Source organism: Monodon monoceros, unplaced genomic scaffold (assembly GCF_005190385.1).
Source record: "Monodon monoceros isolate NGI ecotype Baffin Bay Population unplaced genomic scaffold, NGI_Narwhal_1 Super_Scaffold_5, whole genome shotgun sequence".
Taxonomy (NCBI): domain Eukaryota; kingdom Metazoa; phylum Chordata; class Mammalia; order Artiodactyla; family Monodontidae; genus Monodon; species Monodon monoceros.
Window position 1 is genome coordinate 58,740,431 of NW_021703782.1, and position 17,531 is coordinate 58,757,961.

Consider the following 17,531-nt stretch of genomic DNA (forward strand, 5'->3'; position numbering starts at 1 on the left):
ATTGGAATGGCCAAAATCCAGAACACTGACAACACCATTGCTGGCGACGGATGTGGAACAACAGGAACTGTCCTACATTGTTGGGAATACAAAATGGTACAGCCACTGTGGAAGGCAGATTAGTGGTTTCTTATAAACCATACAATCCAGTAGTCATGCTCCTTTGTCCTTACCCAAAAAAGCTGAAAGCTTATGTCTACACAAAAACCTGCAAAATGATGTTTATAGCAACTTTATTCATAATTGCCAAAACTTAGAAGCAACCAAGATGTCCTTCAGTAGCTGGATGGATAAAATGTGGTACCTCCAGAAGATGGAATATTATTCAGTGCTAAAAATTAATGAGCTATCAAGTCATGAAAGACATGGAAGAACCTTAAATGGATATTACCAAAGTGAAAGAAGATAATCTAGAAAGGCTACATACTGTATGATTCCAACTACATTCTGGAAAAGGTAAAACCATGAAGCCAATAAAAAAATCAGTGGTTTCCAGGAGTGGAGGTGAGGAAAGATGAATAGGCAGAACACAGAGGATTTTTAAGGCAGTGAAAATATTCTGTATGATATTATAATGATAGATATATATCACTGTACATTTGCCAAACCCACAGAATGTACAGTATTACCCCTAACGTAAACTATGGACTTTGGGTGATTATGATGTGTCAATGTGGATTAATTCTTAGTAAAAATAATGTACCATTCTGGCAAGTGATGTTGATAATGGGGAAGGTTATGCATATGTGGGAACTAGGGGTACATAAGAAATCTCTGTACCTTCCTCTCAATTTTGCTGTAAACCTAAAACTGCTCCAAAGAAATAAAGTCTTAAAAAAAGAATATAGATTGTTGATAATTAGTATTGTATCAGGTTAAATTTCCTTTTTTAAAAAATTTTTGGCTGCATTGGGTCTTCGTTGCTGCGTGCGGGCTTTCTCTAGTTGCCGCGACTGGGGGCTACTCTTTCTTGCAGTGTGGGCTTCTCATTGCGGTGGCTTCTCTTGCTGCGGAGCATGGGCTCTAGGTGTGCGGGCTTCAGTAGTTGTGGCACGCAGGCTCAGCAATTGTGGCTCGTGGGCTCTAGAGCACAGGCTCAGTAGTTGTGGCACATGGGCTTAGTTGCTCCATGGCATATGGGATCTTCCCGGACCAGGGATCGAACCCATGTCCCCTGAACTGGCAGGTGGATTCTTAACCACTGTGCCACCATGGAAGTCCCCAATTTCCTGGTTTTGATAATCACAGTGTCGTTATAAGAGGACACCCTTGTGCTTGTGAAATACACAATGAATTATTGACTACAGGGGCATGGTGTCTCCAAAATTCTCTCAAAAGATTTAGGAAAGGAAAATTACAGATAGAGATATAAGTAGAAATAGAAATAGAGATATAAATAGAAATGTGTGTATAAGGAGAGACATGCATGCATAACAAATGGAGAAAAAAAGGAAAATGTAAGTAGTTGGTGAATTTATATAAAAGGTATATACAAGAATTCCTTGTACAATTATTGCAAAAATAAAAAGTTATCTTATAATATAAAAAATGGCTGCCATTTATTTGAGCATTTACTATGTGTGAAGACATGCTCTAGATGTTATATACACATTAGCTCAGGTAATTCCAACTGATTTAGGAGCTAGGATGGCCCCATCTTACAGAGGTGGAAACTGAGGCCCAGAGAGGTTAAGTGATTGTTAAGTGACAGAGAGGCCTGGTCTCATCCTGGGTTGTCCAATGCCAAACTTGGGGTTTTGGCCACTATGCTCTCCTCTCCATGAGAGGCGTATTTTTATACTTAGGCATGCCAGTTACCACTCAGACCTTTCTAAATCAAGATCCTCTGGCAACTCTAAGCTGGCTCTAATACACTCTTCCTCCTTCAATGCAAAAGCCTCCACACAGCCATGTGCACATATGAGGACTGGAGTTACTTCTGGGGCCAGAGGACAGCCAATCCCTAAGCAGATCTCTGGCCTCCTAAGCCATTACCCCATCAGTAGAGCCCCCTGACCAGGCATCTCCTTTGATGTTCTTATTGTCTTCCTTCTTGGTGCTCTCCTGGGCCCCACACTTCTCCCTGATGCTCACTGGAACCCCCACTGATTTCCCTCTTTGTCATATATATATTTTTAATTTTATTATTTGGCTGTATCAGGTCTTATTTGTGGCACACAGGATCTTCATTGTGGCACACAGGCTTCTCTAGTCGTGGTGCATGGGCTCAGTAGTTGTGGCACGTGGGCTTAGTTGCCCCTCGGCATGTGGGATCTTAGTTCCCTGACCAGGGATCGAACCCACATCCCCTTCGTTGCAAGGCGGATTCTTAACCACTGGACCACCTGGGAAGTCCCCACTCTTGCTCATTTTTTTAAGTGAAAGTTGGCTCCAACCTCAGGATGCTGCTGCCTGCTACGTCCCCCTCCAACAAAGATGTGTATTGTTCTGTTTCTCCTGTGATTCATGTTCTTGTGATAGGATTGGCTTTTCCAATTGTCCAAGTGTTGAATTGTGTCCCCCTAAAAGATATGTTGAAGTCCCAACCCCCAGGACCTGAGAATGCCACCTCATTTGGAAATCGGGTTATTACATTAGTTAAGATTAGATAAGGTCATACTGGAGTAGGATGGGCCCTGAATCCAATCGGTCTGATGTCCTTATAAAATGTGAAGACACAAGAGTAGAGAACACCATGGATGATGGAGGCATCTATCAGCCAAGAAATGCCAAGGATTACCAGTGGCAACCAGAAGCTAGAAGAGCAGTATGAAAGACATTCATTTCAGAGTCTCCAGAAGGAACCAACCCCACTGACACCCGGATTTTGGACTTCTGGCCTCTAGAACTGTGTGAGAAATTTCTGTTGTTTTAAACTACCCAGTTCGTGGTACTTTGTTATGGCAGCTCTAGAAAAACTAATACACCAAGGCTGCTTCAAACTCCTCCTACATCAACTGGTAAAAATCTCAGCTCTTTTAAGGGTCCTGCCACTAGGTTGTACCTCTTCTACTCCTGATCACTAAAAACTACCAGCCTCCTGGCCACTCTTTTTCTTTTTTTAAATAAATTTATTTTATTTATTTATTTTTGGCTGCATTGGGTCTTCGTTGCAGCACGCGGGCTTTCTCTAGTTGCGGCGAGCAGGGGCTACTCTTTGTTACGGTGCACAGGCTTCTCATTGCAGTGGCTTCTCTTGTTGTGGAGCACAGGCTCTAGGTGCGTGGGCTTCAGCAGTTGTGGCACATGGGCTCAGTAGTTGTGGCTCGTAGGCCCTAGAGTGCAGGCTCAGTAGTTGTGGTGCATGAGCTTAGTTTGTGGGATCTTCCCGGACCAGGGCTCGAACCCGTGTCCCCTGCATTGGCAGGCAGATTCTTAACCACTGCACCACCAGGGAAGTCCCTCTTGGGCACTCTTAACAGGTTCATTGACCCTTTGGCTCCTTCCTTCTCCACCTCCTCCCGTTACCTGCTGATATTCCATGTGTTCAAATGACCCTGTAGATGAGCCATCCAACACCTGAGCCTCAGTTTCTTAGCCCCAACTCCAGTAAACCCCACTTTACTGGAGCTACCTCCATCTTTGGCTTAGAACCATTCCATGTTAGAAATCTTAGGTAACCACTCTCTGACAAAACCCCAAGTCCTCCACAATATCATGTACCTCCTTCCTTTTTTTTTCTTTTTTTTTGCAGTACGTGGGCCTCTCACTGTTGTGGCCTGTCCCGTTGCGGAGCACAGGCTCCGGATGCGCAGGCTCAGCGGCCATGGCTCACGGGCCCAGACGCTCCGCGGCATGTGGGATCTTCCCGGGCCGGGGCACGAACCCACACCCCCTGCATCGGCAGGCGGACTCTCAACCACTGCGCCACCAGGGAAGCCCTACCTCCTTTCTTAAAACTCTTGTTCTCTAGCTTCCTAGTGTCCTCTGTACCCTAAATCTCAGCCTATTATTCCAGTCATCCCCCTTTTAGCCTCACTTGTTTCCTTCCTTGACTTGGCCCACATGGTTGATGACCTAAGCTACAATTCCACTCAATCTCTTAATTCTTCTGCAGCCTGGCTTTTATGCCACAGCCACCAGGCAAAACTCAATCTTGAAATTTGCAATGTGGCTTTCCTTCTGTATCCAGATTGTTAAGTGATAGGTTGGAGAAAATCCCATCTCCAGGTGGGTTGGCTCCACTACAAAGCCAGGGTTAGCATAGCGGCTCAACTCTTTTTCTTGTCCCCTGTCATCTTCTTTCCCTTTCCCCTCAGCAACTACTGTGACCCTCACTCTCCTCAGGTCCCTCATTCTCAGCAGAGAAGCTGTCTCCTTCATACACTACAATAGTGAGGACTTTGGTGATGAACTATTCAACATTCTAGATCCCCCTCTATAAACACAGCCACATCCATATGCACCTTTACGTCCTCCTGCCAATCTAAAAGGATAGAGTGCTTTCCTCCAAACCAAAGCCATTCCTTCTGCTTGTTCTTGTGATCCCAGCCTTCTCATTTCCCTCTGGGACCCTAATTCTTCTTTCTTATCATTTCAATCCACTGTTAAAGTTTCTCTGATCCTAAAATCAATCAGTTATTTGATTCATCCCACTCTAACCACTGTGCTATCTTCCCCTTAACAGTTTCTTACCTCTCATTCACTCAACTCACAAAAATCTGGCTTCTAATTTTATTGTACAATGAACTGCTTGTCAAGATCACCAATGACCTCCATCCTTGTAATCAATGGGTCTTTTTAGCCCTGTGTTACTTGTCTTCTGTGCTAAATTTAACACTGTTGGAACATTCTCTCTTGAAATTTTCTCCTTCCTTGTCTTCCATGACAATAATTCTATTTTTCCACCTATATTTCTGCCTTTTTCCTCCTTTTCAGTTCTCCTTTCCCAGTCTGTACATTTGGTGTTACCTGGGGTTCCATCCTTGGTCTACTACTCTTCCATGGGTCATGATTTTACCCCCATACGTTATTTCCTTAGAGAGAACTTCCACAACCCCAACTGCAAATCAGGTCCTTCTCTTAACTATCTTGTAGTAGCTTCACCTTTCCATTATTGCACTAAGCAAAAGCACAATTTTCAATGATATGTTTATGTGACTTTTTTTGTGTGTGTGTGTGGTACGCGGGCCTCTCACTGTTGTGGCCTCTCCCGTTGCAGAGCACAGGCTCCGGATGCTCAGGCTCAGCGGCCACGGCTCATGGGTCCAGCTGCTCTGTGGCATGTGGGATCTTCCCAGACCAGGGCACGAGCCCGTGTCCCCTGCATCGGCAGGCGGACTCTCAACCACTGCGCCACCAGGGAAGCCCTATGTGACTTTTGATTAATGTCTGTCTCCCCCACTAAATGGTTAACTCTTTGAGGACAAGAACCAATACTTATTTTCTGCATCTGTTGTATACCCAGAGTTAAGTGCAGTGCCTGGCCCATAAGGTATGTGACTCCTAGATCCAACCAGGCAAGTATATTCTATGATTTCCAAGTTCACAGCTCCAGCCCTGACTTCTCTCCTGAGTCTCAGATTTACGTGGCCAACTGCTTACAAGACACCTCTATTTGTATACTTCATAGTCATTCTAGACTTTTCTAAAACTAAACTTATCTTCCTCCTCCTGATGCACTTGTCTTCTATTATTTATCTTCAACCACCCAGACATCCAAACCAAAACCCTAGGAGTATCTTACGTTCTCATTCACCCCCACATCTAATCAATTACTTAATCTTACCTAGTTTAGTCTAAATCTCTCTCAAAGTCATCCTTCCTCTCCATCTCTGTATCACTGCCCACATGCCGGCCCCACCATCTCTCATTGAGACTATTCCTCTGTCACCTGCCTGGACTCTCTGCCTTTGCACATATGCGTGTGTGAGACTGGAGTGATCTAACTGAAATGCAAATCTCACCATATCACTCTCCTTTGGAAAGCCTTTTCATGGCTCCTCATTGCCTGCAGGAAAAAAAAAAAACAACCCTCCAGATACCTCCAAATTCCACAAAACCATGTAAGGTCTTCTGCTATCTGGGCACAACTAGTTTTCCCAGTTGCATCGACTGTCTCTCATTATCTGGGACTTCCTACGCTGATAATACCAAATGTTCACAGGCTCATCCATACATCCCCACGCCTTTATTTCCGCAGGTCCAGTGACCAATGATGCTCTTCTCTCCATAAAAGTACATCACACCGAAAGTCATCATCACCAGCATTATCCTCCTCATTTATGTGTCTGCCACCCTCCCTATCTCCACCCAATTAGACTGAGTACCTTGACAGTTTAGCCGTGTGGAGTTCATTTTCATTGCCCCATATCTTACTAGCACCTTCCTGACACATAATAGTTGCTCAATAAATCTTTGACAGCCTGACCTGAATATACTTGGAACATAAATGTGCTGGGAGCTGGTAGTATGACAGTTTGGTTTTGAAACTGTTTTCCTGAGGTTCTGAATTATTGACCAAAGAAACTTCTTCCTTGTCCAAAGGAAAACAAAGACTTGCATGGTATCAGATATTTCCTAATGCTGCCTGTTCTGGTACGTATTAGCCTGTTATAAATGGCCAAGTTAGACAATAAACAATAACTAGTCCACTGGGTCATAATGTCATCTTGAAGTGCTTTTTTACCCCCCTGATCACCCCTGCTCTCCTCACAATTAAAACAAATCAAGTTCTATTCTACATTCTTTCCTTTCCAAATCTAAAAGGATAAATATGTGCCCATACTAACCAGCAAAATAATGGGAAAGAAAGAAAAATTTACTTTTAAAATTTGACCCCATAAATACTGTAACATTAAACAATTTTTACACACACCATTATTTTATTTCTGTCAAATTCCCCAAAGTGGGATTGCTGGATTAAAGGAAACTCCTTCACTTCAAAAAACAAATTAAGCCCCACTGTTTAGGGAATAAAACAAGCAGTGATTCAGGAAGAACAGTGACCTAAAGAAGCAGTTCTGGATTTTTTCCAGTTATTTCACTCTGGCAAGTGACATCTCTGTGTAGTCTTGTGTTTCCACTTGTTACTATAAGCACCAGTAGTCCTGACTCAGAGAATGGGGCTGCTTTGAGGTGCTCCCACCAATGACAGCAGAAATAAATGATTAATTCATCTAGAAACAAAAGGGTATAAACTGTGTGTCCTTCCTGCCTTAGCTTCAATACTTTGAAAAGAATGTTGCATCTGGCGGGGGGCCGGTGATCTAGGTCGTAAAAGTAAACATTAAAATCCTGGATTGGATAAAAAAAGAAAAAGCTGCAACTGTGTCCCCTGTTAGAATCTAATAATAATAAGGTTCAGGGCTGCACTGAGAGGTAATTGGCTTCAATCCCCTTTCCCAAGAGGAACCACAAACCCCAGCTAAGCCAGGCGGAGGCAGGTTCTACCTAGAGATCCTAAGGCAATGCACCTTTTGTAAGAATAATGATAGCCTCCAGGTATTGCATGTGTGTTTCCTGGTTCTAAGTGCTTTACTGAATCTCTTTTGACAATGCAGGCCTCTTTCTGGTTTTTCTGTCCTCAATGGAGATAGAGAAATGTGATTATTTTTCAAATTTCAAATAAACATTTGCATATCAGCTGGAAAAAAAGTGAACACCCCATCCTACCCTACTCAACAAACACACACACACATCCCTCCTAGACTTTTATCAGTAAGAAACCTGACAATGAGGAAGAAGCTATTTGAGTACAGTTCCATTGTCTCAGGTGACCCAAGTAGAGTGATTTTTCAGTTAATGTAGACAGCCTTAATGAAAACCAGGCCTGGAGAGAGGTCTAGTGTTACTAATTCAAAAGGAGCAGGGTTAAAGCTATAATAACAAGAGAACATGCTCCCTATATAGACTAGACAAGGTAATCTTTGGAAGTAACTACTTCTTTCACAGACAAAGTTTGTTTGCCTTTAAGGAATGTCAGAAGGCAATCTGGAGGCAGGCCCTTTGGAGGTGAAGCACCCTCAGCGTAAGTCCTTTCACAGGAGAATGTACCCTATAGAACAATTTTACAGAAGGGGGATCAGAGAAAGCCTCCACTGGCATCCAGCTGAAACCAGAGCTTGCAGAATATTCCAGACTCAACAACTGGCAGGCACCAGGACTCTACATCCTGGCAGGAATCACAGGGAGTGACAGAAAGGGTAGGGGAGATAGGGAAGAGTGGGGTCCAAATAGAAGAGGGGAAGACTCAAAGATAAGCAAACAGAGGAAGGTTAGGAAGGTAAGACGCCTTCATGGAGATTCTTTCTAGAAGCCCCCAAACATGGATGACTTATTCCCCTTCTGAGAAATAAATAGAATGTTAGCTTTTTTTTTTTTTAAAGCTACAATTTCTGTTTCTGCCCTTAACCCTCTGCTTCTTTGGGTCATACATGACTCTTTCAGGAAAAAAAGTGATTTAAATCTTCTCCCAGTGGAATCTAGGGAAGGTGAGAAAGTATCAGGAGAGGTAGGCATGCTACATCAGATGACACCTGTTCTGTCCCATGATGGACTGCTGGGTGGGGAAGAACCACAACCAGCTGAGGGTTCTACAGCCTGAGGGAGAGTAAGGTGATTCCCTGTGTCCTCTGGCTGCCGCCCCACCTTCTCAAGAGGGTCACAGGCTACTAGCAGTTTCAGACTTTACCTAATATACACAAACACTGTCTGGGGTTTGTACCTCCACAAAATTTACTTATGCTGTTTACTTATGCATATTATGAAGTGTTGCACTCAATGCATAGTATGAGTTATTGCACACTTCACCCTCATCTGCTGCTTTTTTCCTGCAAATTTTATTCTCCCCAATTTGGAATGCCGCACAGTTCTTCAAACCCACCATGATCTCTTAGGCATCTATACATGCATATGATCTCCTCTTCCTGAAATGTCTCTTTTTCTATTTGCTGGAAAATGTACTTATCCAGGTTTTTGCTCAATGAAGCACACAGTATGTATTCAGGAAATATTTATGGAATGAAGGAATGAATGACTCCTTTATCCCCAAAGAGTTAATCACTCCCTTCTCTGTGCTGTCTTAGAACCTTCTGTACATGTCAGTAGTTTCACTTATCATGCCATGTTGCAACCATAGACAGATTTTTTTTTTTGGCACCACCATATCGAATTTTATTACAACGATACTAATACAGCTGAAGATGCTCATGGTGACATGGCATAAGATTTCCTGCCTTCTAGTTTCTGTCCAAAGAGAATGTCTACCCACTTGTTTCTTCCCCCCTTTCTGGGAGAAAATCCACAATAGGCCACTTACCCAAATAAACCTCTTCATGTGTCTATTTTAAATTTTGGGGGGGGACATTTGAGTTCCCCTCCGAAGAAATGAACAAAAAATAAGTGTTGGGCGTCCCCTCCCCTCCCCCCCCTCCACCGGCCAAATAAGTACCTGCTGCGAAGGCATTCCTGTTGCTCCGAAACCTTTAAATAGATATGAACAGAAACGTCATCAAACGTCCATGATGAGCAATGGCACCAAGTGGGCCCCGGAAGGCTGGCAGGCGGAGCATCTCGGGTCTGGACAGTCTCGCGAGGCGTCGTGAGGAGAACGAGAGGCTAGAGGTTGTGTGGGTCGCCGGCTGGACGCGGGCGCTGCGCAAGGAGGCGTTCGCCGGCAGAGGCGCAGTGCAATATGCCGCTTCCAATCTGTCGTGGAAGTTGTCTGGGGCTGGGATGCCTTCCTTCAGGCCTGTGTGCTTCCACGTGTCCCCCACAGCCTGGATGGGGCGGCTAGTGTGGTCGAAGGGGTCTGCGAGCAGGGTCTGGAGGTGCCAGGAACGGGAAGGCCTGGCCGCTCGTGTGAGCCCTCAAGTCGGCCATGAAGCCAAAGGGCCTTCACGACAAGCATGGGGGTGCCAGCCACCTGGGACTCCTCTAAGACGTGGCCCCTGTTCCTGTTCAGGACCCCCTCGATGCCACCAAGCCCTGTTGCGGACATCGGATCGCCACAGGTGGAGGGGCCCCACGGGCTGGGGCAGGAGGTCAGCACGGCATAGAGGCAGCGCCGGGCGTGGGGAAGCTCTGAATGGATCCACGTGCAGCGTCAAGTAGCGAATGTCGAAGCGCCCCCTGTAGGCCAGCCGCCACGCTGTCCCCATCTCGTTGAGGTACTGCGCGCCCTTGGTGATGTTGGGGAGGTGACGGGGCGGGTGCTTGAGGTCCCAAAGCACCACAGGCTTCGGACCTCGGCCACGTCTCACTCATACTTCTTGGCCAGTTTGAGGCCTGTTACTTGAGCTCCTGGCGGGTGGACACCTCTGGTCGGTGTCCTTGGCCAAGGAGTCTAGGAAGGGCTGTGCTTTCGTGTACAGCCGATTGTGCTCATTGGGGGCCTCGGACAGGCACCGCAAGTTAGAGTCCTCGCTGACGGTCTCACTATACTGCACGACCGGCTAGGATTTCTTGGTGGGAATGCAGGTGTGGTTCTTCTCACGGTCCTTCAGGCAGACCCACAGGTGCCGCTCACCACCCTGCTGATAATGTGCTCCCCCTGTTCCTCAGTGGTGCGTTGTACCACGTGGACCAACTTGGCCGGCCTCTTCAGCCCCTCCACCGGCTTGGGCAGGTCAGCCAGTTGTTGGCCTCCGTGGTGACCCTAACAGTCAGGCTCATGCTGAACGTCATCACCCTTATGTTGTGAACATGCTCAAAGATGGTGATGGTGCCTGTCTTCACCAGGAACTGGCCCATGCCCAACAGACCAACGGTGTTCGCCCAAGGCACGTCCTCGATGGACTTTACATAATGCTAGACAGATTCTTGGTGGCCGACACTTGATGGCACTTCTGGCGTCTCAGCTGGTACCCAGCCGTGTTCAAAAAATACACAGCCTGGATCATAGTCAGCAGAAGTTTTCCCAGTGGTGAGGACACGCTCAATGGTCTAAGGAAGAAAAGTTAAAGAAATCCTGGGCTTGAAAAAGACCTGAGTAGGACATGGGGATTGAATGACACTTGCAAAGGGCTGTCACATCACAGGGAGGAGGGATAATGTCTTTGTGGCCTTGTGGTCTAGACCTAGACTGGTGGTTGGTGGCTAAAAGGAAATAATTTTCAGTTCAGAATAAAAATGAGTTTTCTAATTGTTAGAGTAGTCCAAAGGTGAAATGTTTAGAAAGAGAGTTTACTGTCTTTAAACGTAGATAAATAAAGTGATCCTTGTAGACAGTGTTGAGGGGGTGACTCACATATCAGATGAGGATTGAATTTAAGGACTTTCTGGCTTTTCCCAATATGGCATCCTTTGGTTCACTGAACTTGAGTTGTTTTAGTAAAAACACTAGTCATTTACTCATTGTAGCACAGCGAGGGAATCCTCCTTTATTTTGTGTAATGGAAAGAGCATGGTTTGCAGAAATAGACCTGGGTTTGAATCCCTCATCTGTCATTTTTCTGGTACACCTTTTGAGAGAACTCAAGTAAGTTTACAAGCCTCAATTTCATCATTTTAAAAGTGAGGGTGAATAAATAAATAAATAAATAAAATAAAATAAAAGTGAGGGTGCTACAATATTTACCATCTAAGATTGCTGTGAATGTGAAGCACGTGACAGAGTACCTGACAGACAGTATGCTCTAGGAATATTTGTCATTAATATTAATGGTATTGTTGTGATTACTCTTATTAGACATCTTGAAATTTTGATTAATTCTATTTCTAAGACTATCTTAAAAAATATTCATGGCCACACACAAAGATTTAGTCAGAAAAATGTTATTACAGCCCAATAATACGTATTTATATAAGTAATTTATTATTATAATGGAATAACACTCTAATACTGTTTGGTGACCAAATTTTTTTCTGAGTGTGGTGATTATGGGGAGAGTTTATTTTTAGTATCTCTCTCTTTTTTCCCCCCTTAATTTTCTACTGTGTATATATGTTTTTATAATAAAGAGATTAATCATAATAAAGCATTAAGGAAGGAGTCAATTCCTCATGCCTAGGGGTCGTTGGTGCCTGAGTGAGGAACCAGGAAAGATAGCAGCATCAGATGGGAATAGAGGTGGATAATCTTAAGGTTTCTTTGTATCCTGAAGTATTTTATGCAGTCAATGAGTGGTACCCGTGCTAAGTGCTATAGGAGATTAAAAGCTTGTGGGGCTCTCTGGACAGGCTTGGACTTTTGGAAATCCCTGAAGTTTGTATTTGCAGAGGGAAGCTGAGGAGAAACAGTGTGGGAAATGCAAGAGGTTGCAGAAACAGTCCTGCTATCAAACCGCAACAGATGGTACTCTAGCTGCTATTAGTTCACCGGGACAATAAACTGTCCCTGATGTGTGTCAGGAGATTTTCCTTTATTTAGAAATTTGAAGTACACTTTAAAATCTCTCATTCTCTGGTCATTTTACAAGCATTTTCTAAGAAGCTGAGCCATTTGCCCTCTGCAGGGCAACATCATGAAATTGGAGCAGCTGAATTTTGACAGGTGACTTGAAATTGTGACAGTGACGGGTATAACCCAGCACTGTGCAACAACATCTCAACTGAGGCTCATGTTCCCAATTTGGATATCAAGGAATAGAAAGTCTTTTATCTGATATGCTTTAGATACCAAGGTTGTGTCAGGGGGTGGGGGCAGGACACAGAAGTCTGTAGATATTAACCAGCTGATGTTAGAAATTTCTCAAAAAGAAAGGCAGTTCATTACCTAGCTTTTGTACATACAAAAGGAAGCTGGTAGATGGAGAGTTAGGTCCTGAAGTAAAGCAATGAGTGGCATCTTGCTGTCCGGGGAAGAAAGAAGAGAGTGGCTGTTTCTTTGTTTTGTTTTGTTTTGTGTGTTTTTTTTTTAAGACCAGGAAAACAAGAAAGAACGAAAGAAAGAGAGAGAGGGGAATGAATTTCAGTGCCATTAGCCATAGGTAATAGTCCTTATTAAAGAACAAAAAGCTTAGACTGACAACTTAGAAAATTAACTTTTACCTTCATGTGGAGTCTCTAGAAAGTTCCTTTCCAGTGAGGGTGAGTCCTGACTAAATGAAGGGTATTGCCTAAAAAGCTGCTCCTGTCTTTTGTTTTTGGCAGGGTTGCTGTCATTTCAAAAGAGACCCCCATAACTGAAACCCAAAGGTCATCTAGGTCCAGCAACCTGAGTTCATTGCAAGTGTGGGTCCCACAAAGTACGTGGGAGGAAAACTTGTAAACACCATTGACACAGTCTCTGAGCAGAGTGCTGGGAAGTTAACCCCCAAAGGCCACAGCTTCTTCAGTACTAAGTGGGGAACAGATGGGACTAGCTTGATGCCCTATAAGTGAAATGACTGATGGGCAGCCAAGGACGCTGAAATTCCTCCAGAAGATCATTGTAAAATGTAAGTAGAGTCTGGCTGTTCACTGGGAAAATGGGGGTAGTTCAGTGGGTATTTAGGGAAGTAAGTCTTGAAGGAAAGGAATCTAGGGGTATTTAGGGATTCAGGGTCTCTCTAGGACCACCCAGCTAACACAAGATAAGGAGGGGGCCCGTTTCTACAACTGGAGAGCCATTTACCATTCAGTACTTCCCTCTTCATTGAAATTTAAGCCTCTGAATACAACAATTTTGTGGTCAGTCAGTATGAAGAAAGGACAGATTATCCAGGATATTTACTTTTGGAGAGGTAGATGCTCAAATGGAGAAAATCAAGGCATGATGTTACCTAAGAAGGGTTATAAGGGACCTTTGAAGGCCCGTTTTGGATCCATAAATCTAGAATTCAGTTCCTTTCAACCATCTTAATGGATTTTTAATGCAGTCGGAGAGCTGGAATTCAGAAATGTTAAAATATAGCCAGGTCTCAGCTTGTGTGGAAGCTGCTTTTGGAAAACATGCAGTACTCAACCTGTTAGTAATTAAAATTAATTACTGAATAGCTTCTGTCATAGGTGAGGGTTCTATATCACCTTAAAAATAACATAATAAATAGCTCATGGTAAACCTAGATTGGTTTACTTATCTGGGAGTCAGGAATAATTTAAGTCAATAATGTGGGAATAGTAGACCTAAAAGGAAAATTAAATTTTCAAATAACAGCTCCAAATGTTATTAAACAAAAGGTGAATAATAATGCAGTCTGGGGCTTCCCTGGTGGCGCAGTGGTTGAGAGTCCGCCTGCGGATGCAGGGGACACGGGTTCGTGCCCCGGTCCAGGAAGATCCCACATGCCACAGAGCGGCTGGGCCCGTGAGCCATGGCCGCTGAGCCTGCGCGTCGGGAGCCTGTGCTCCGCAACGGGAGAGGCCACAGCAGTGAGAGGCCACAGCAGTGAGAGGCCCGTGTACCACAAAAAAAAAAAAAAAAAAAGCAGTTTGTTTGGAGTTTAGTTTTTCTTGCAAGCTCATTAAGCTTATTTCTTAAGCTTGTTCTTCAGAATGCTAATGCCAAGAACCTAATGCAATGAAATCTCAGGCCTCAGTCCAAGGAGAGGCTTACTTCCACTCTTTTTAGTTCTTGCTTCCTCACTTGAAGCCTGGCAGCCTCAGGACATGCCATCATTTACTTTCAGAGAACTCAGGTTATTTGCACTGTTTAGGTTTTGCTGTCTATTTTCTTGGCTAGGTTTCTGCATTTCTCTCTTAGGAAAGAAAACTGATAGAAAGATGGATGAAAAGTATGGAATCAGTGAGTCCAGGGAAGGTCAAAGTTTACTACTTGAGATGCTTTTCATTGGGCCAGAAATATTAATTGGGCAGTTAGTGACACCACCTGGTCTCCTTGGGAATCTTCACTTAGTTCATTGAAAAATGGACAGATTTTATTGCCTCTGCGTAAACTGTGTTAGGCACAGTAAAAGCTACATAAGAAATGGGAGGGCCCTGACCTTGAGGCCTTTATTATCTGAGGAATATTTTATATGCCTTTTCTACCCCATCTCTCCCACCCCTTACTCCAGAAATTCTGATTCAGGAGGTTAGGAGTGGGAGTGGGGTCCTGGCATCTGGATATGTTTTTCTGAGGATTCTGATGATCACTCTGGCTTAGGAAATGATTCAGGGGAGGACTCTGACTGATTATTTACCTGGAGAAATACTCTAGAAATGAGAGAACCGAAGAACCAAAAGAATTCAGAGTAAGTAGATCAAGGCTAGCTGGGGTAATCAGAGAGGCTTCAATGAAGAGGAAATTCTTGTAGATCTGTGTGAAAAAGCAGAACGGATAAAAAAACCCAAAACAATATAATAAGGTAGTATGTGCTAGGAGATATTCTGGGAAGAGAGGAAGGTATTTTATCCCCTACCTATGCTATTAAATAATAACCTAATTCTCCAATTTAATTTCAGTTTCTATTCTGGATTCTTATGGAACACATGAAATTTTCTCTAATCTCTGCTTTTAATATCTAATGTAATCACGTTTCCCCTGATTTTACCAAGTGTGTCAGTCAGAGTATTGTCAAAAAAACAGAAACCATTTCTGTTTCAAATAGAAGTTTCAGAGGGAATTTAATACAAATCTTGGTCTTATGGGTGTTGGAAGGGATTTAAGAAAAAAAGAAGAAGCAAGGGAGCTTGAGAAGCAAAAACGATAAAGAGTGATACCCAGAGATTAGTATTTGTAGGAAGCAGCTATAAACTCTAGGACTGGATCCCAAGATCAGGCTTCTAGGGGTTCCACCTAGCCAATGCTAGGGCTGTGGAGGATGGTCTCCCTGGCCACAGCTGGGACCACCAAAGAATAGCAGTTACAGCAGAAGCTTGGATCACTGACGGGATGCAACTACTTCCAGAAACACCAGCAGAAGCAAAAGAATATGAGAAAGAAATAATGGTTCTTTCTTTTGCCAGCTAATGAATGAGTCTGGGAAATGCAGTTTGTAGATACCAAACCCCAGCAATACAGAATAGTTGGAAAAAGGTGGATGTGGAGCTGAGGGGAAACAGGTACATCAGGTAAAATGAATCAAGATGTACTTCCTTCAGGAAGACAAATAAACATGTCCCAGTCAGAGGTTCATGCATGACTGCCAGCAGGTATTAGTACTAAAATATGCCAAATCTCGTAACAACCACTTAGCAGCTCAGTCCAAGAAAAGTAGAAAATGAAGCTTATGAAGTTTGGTGAATACTATGTGAATGTGCAACTCTTCCCTTGGCTTTTCTCATTTTAACCTGATTCACCGACCCATCCATCTACCTACCCATTCATCCATCCAGTTAGTGCCTACCATATGCCAGACATTGTGGAGCACACTGGGGATACAAAGATAATGTCATACAGGCTTCCTTAACTAGCTTCCAAGCCAGGCAGGCAGTGGACAGATTTGATAGTCACAGAAAATGCTTCAAGAAATAACCATATTATTTACTCCTTATGCTTTTCAAAGTAGTTTCTCATCTCCTATTCTAAAATTTTTGTAGGATATTTTTAAAAGATAATTTCACATTGAACATATTTTATTTCTTGCCAAAAACTTTCCATGAACATTGTATATCATTTTCTTATAAATATAAGGACACTCACATTTTTACTATTTTTCACTCGCCTGCCTCTTACTCTCCTTTTTGATGAATAGGCTTTTTCCTCTGACCCGTGACCTTCCTGAATCTCTTCCTTCTTTGTAGGCCTGAACAGTGGTACCATGCAAAAGATTGCCACTGTTTATCCTGTGGCCATTTCTGTCCCTCTTTCCATGTTTTTCTTCCAATTTTATCTGGCCTCTTAGACTCTTGGATTTGGTCTTTTCCTCCATTATCTTCGCCAGCTGGCTCTTGTAGATCAACTTTAAAGACTTTTTGAGAGATCAGACATTGCTATGAATCCTTCTCTCCTTGCCCTGCTCTCAGGAGGGTCTTGTCTCTCCTGTCCCAGAATTTATATTGAAACAAGCGTACTTTCTGCTTTCTACCATTTTCTTTTTAACTCATTGCCTTTAAAAATCTTAACTATATATTTGTAGTGACCAATGTTTCCCAAAGTGTTCAAAATGGACCACCTGCCTCTGAATCACCCAGGGAGCTTATTAAATATCCAAGTTCCCTGGCCAACTCCAGTCCTACTGACTTATAATCAGTGGTGTGTGGTCCAGAAATTTACATATTTAACAAGTTCCCCAGATGATTCTAATCACGTGAAAGTGTGAGATGCACTGATAGAGATCTTTGTCTTCAAGCTCTGAAGCTCTGAAATTCTCACCTCCTTTGGTGCTTTTGAAAACACTGGTGTCTTTAACAGAATATTTTCTTATCATCGGACTTCCCCGATGGGCAATAATGATTCGAAGTTGGCCCCCTTATTTCTGAAATCATTTCACTTTGAATCAGTTATAATTTCTTCTCATAGTAGCATACAGCCAAGATACCTTCTGGGTTTGAAACCTTGTATCAAAATACTTCTGTGGAGTAGAGCAATATTGATGTCAGACTACAGTTGGTGAATATGAGGCTCAGAAGGAGTACGGGGCTAGTGGAAGGTCACATAGCCAGATCATTGCAGAGCTGAGATTGAAGCCTAGGCCGCCTGGGACACTTTCCCTGTCTTCCCCCAGTTAAGACCTCCTCTTTTTGGATTGGTATCTGTATTAAAAGATAAAACCCCCCCACACACAAAC

The 17,531-nt window shown here is 43.5% G+C and overlaps 1 protein-coding gene and 1 pseudogene across 1 annotated transcript in view; one reads left to right on the plus strand and one right to left on the minus strand.

Moving 5' to 3' along the window:
- The window catches only part of GLIS3 (GLIS family zinc finger 3), a 662,455-nt gene that overhangs the window by 29,514 nt on the left and 615,410 nt on the right, over positions 1 to 17,531 (plus strand). The gene's annotated exons all lie outside the window — the stretch shown is intronic.
- Positions 9,426 to 17,531, minus strand: part of LOC114884448 — a 112,847-nt pseudogene continuing 104,741 nt past the window's right edge.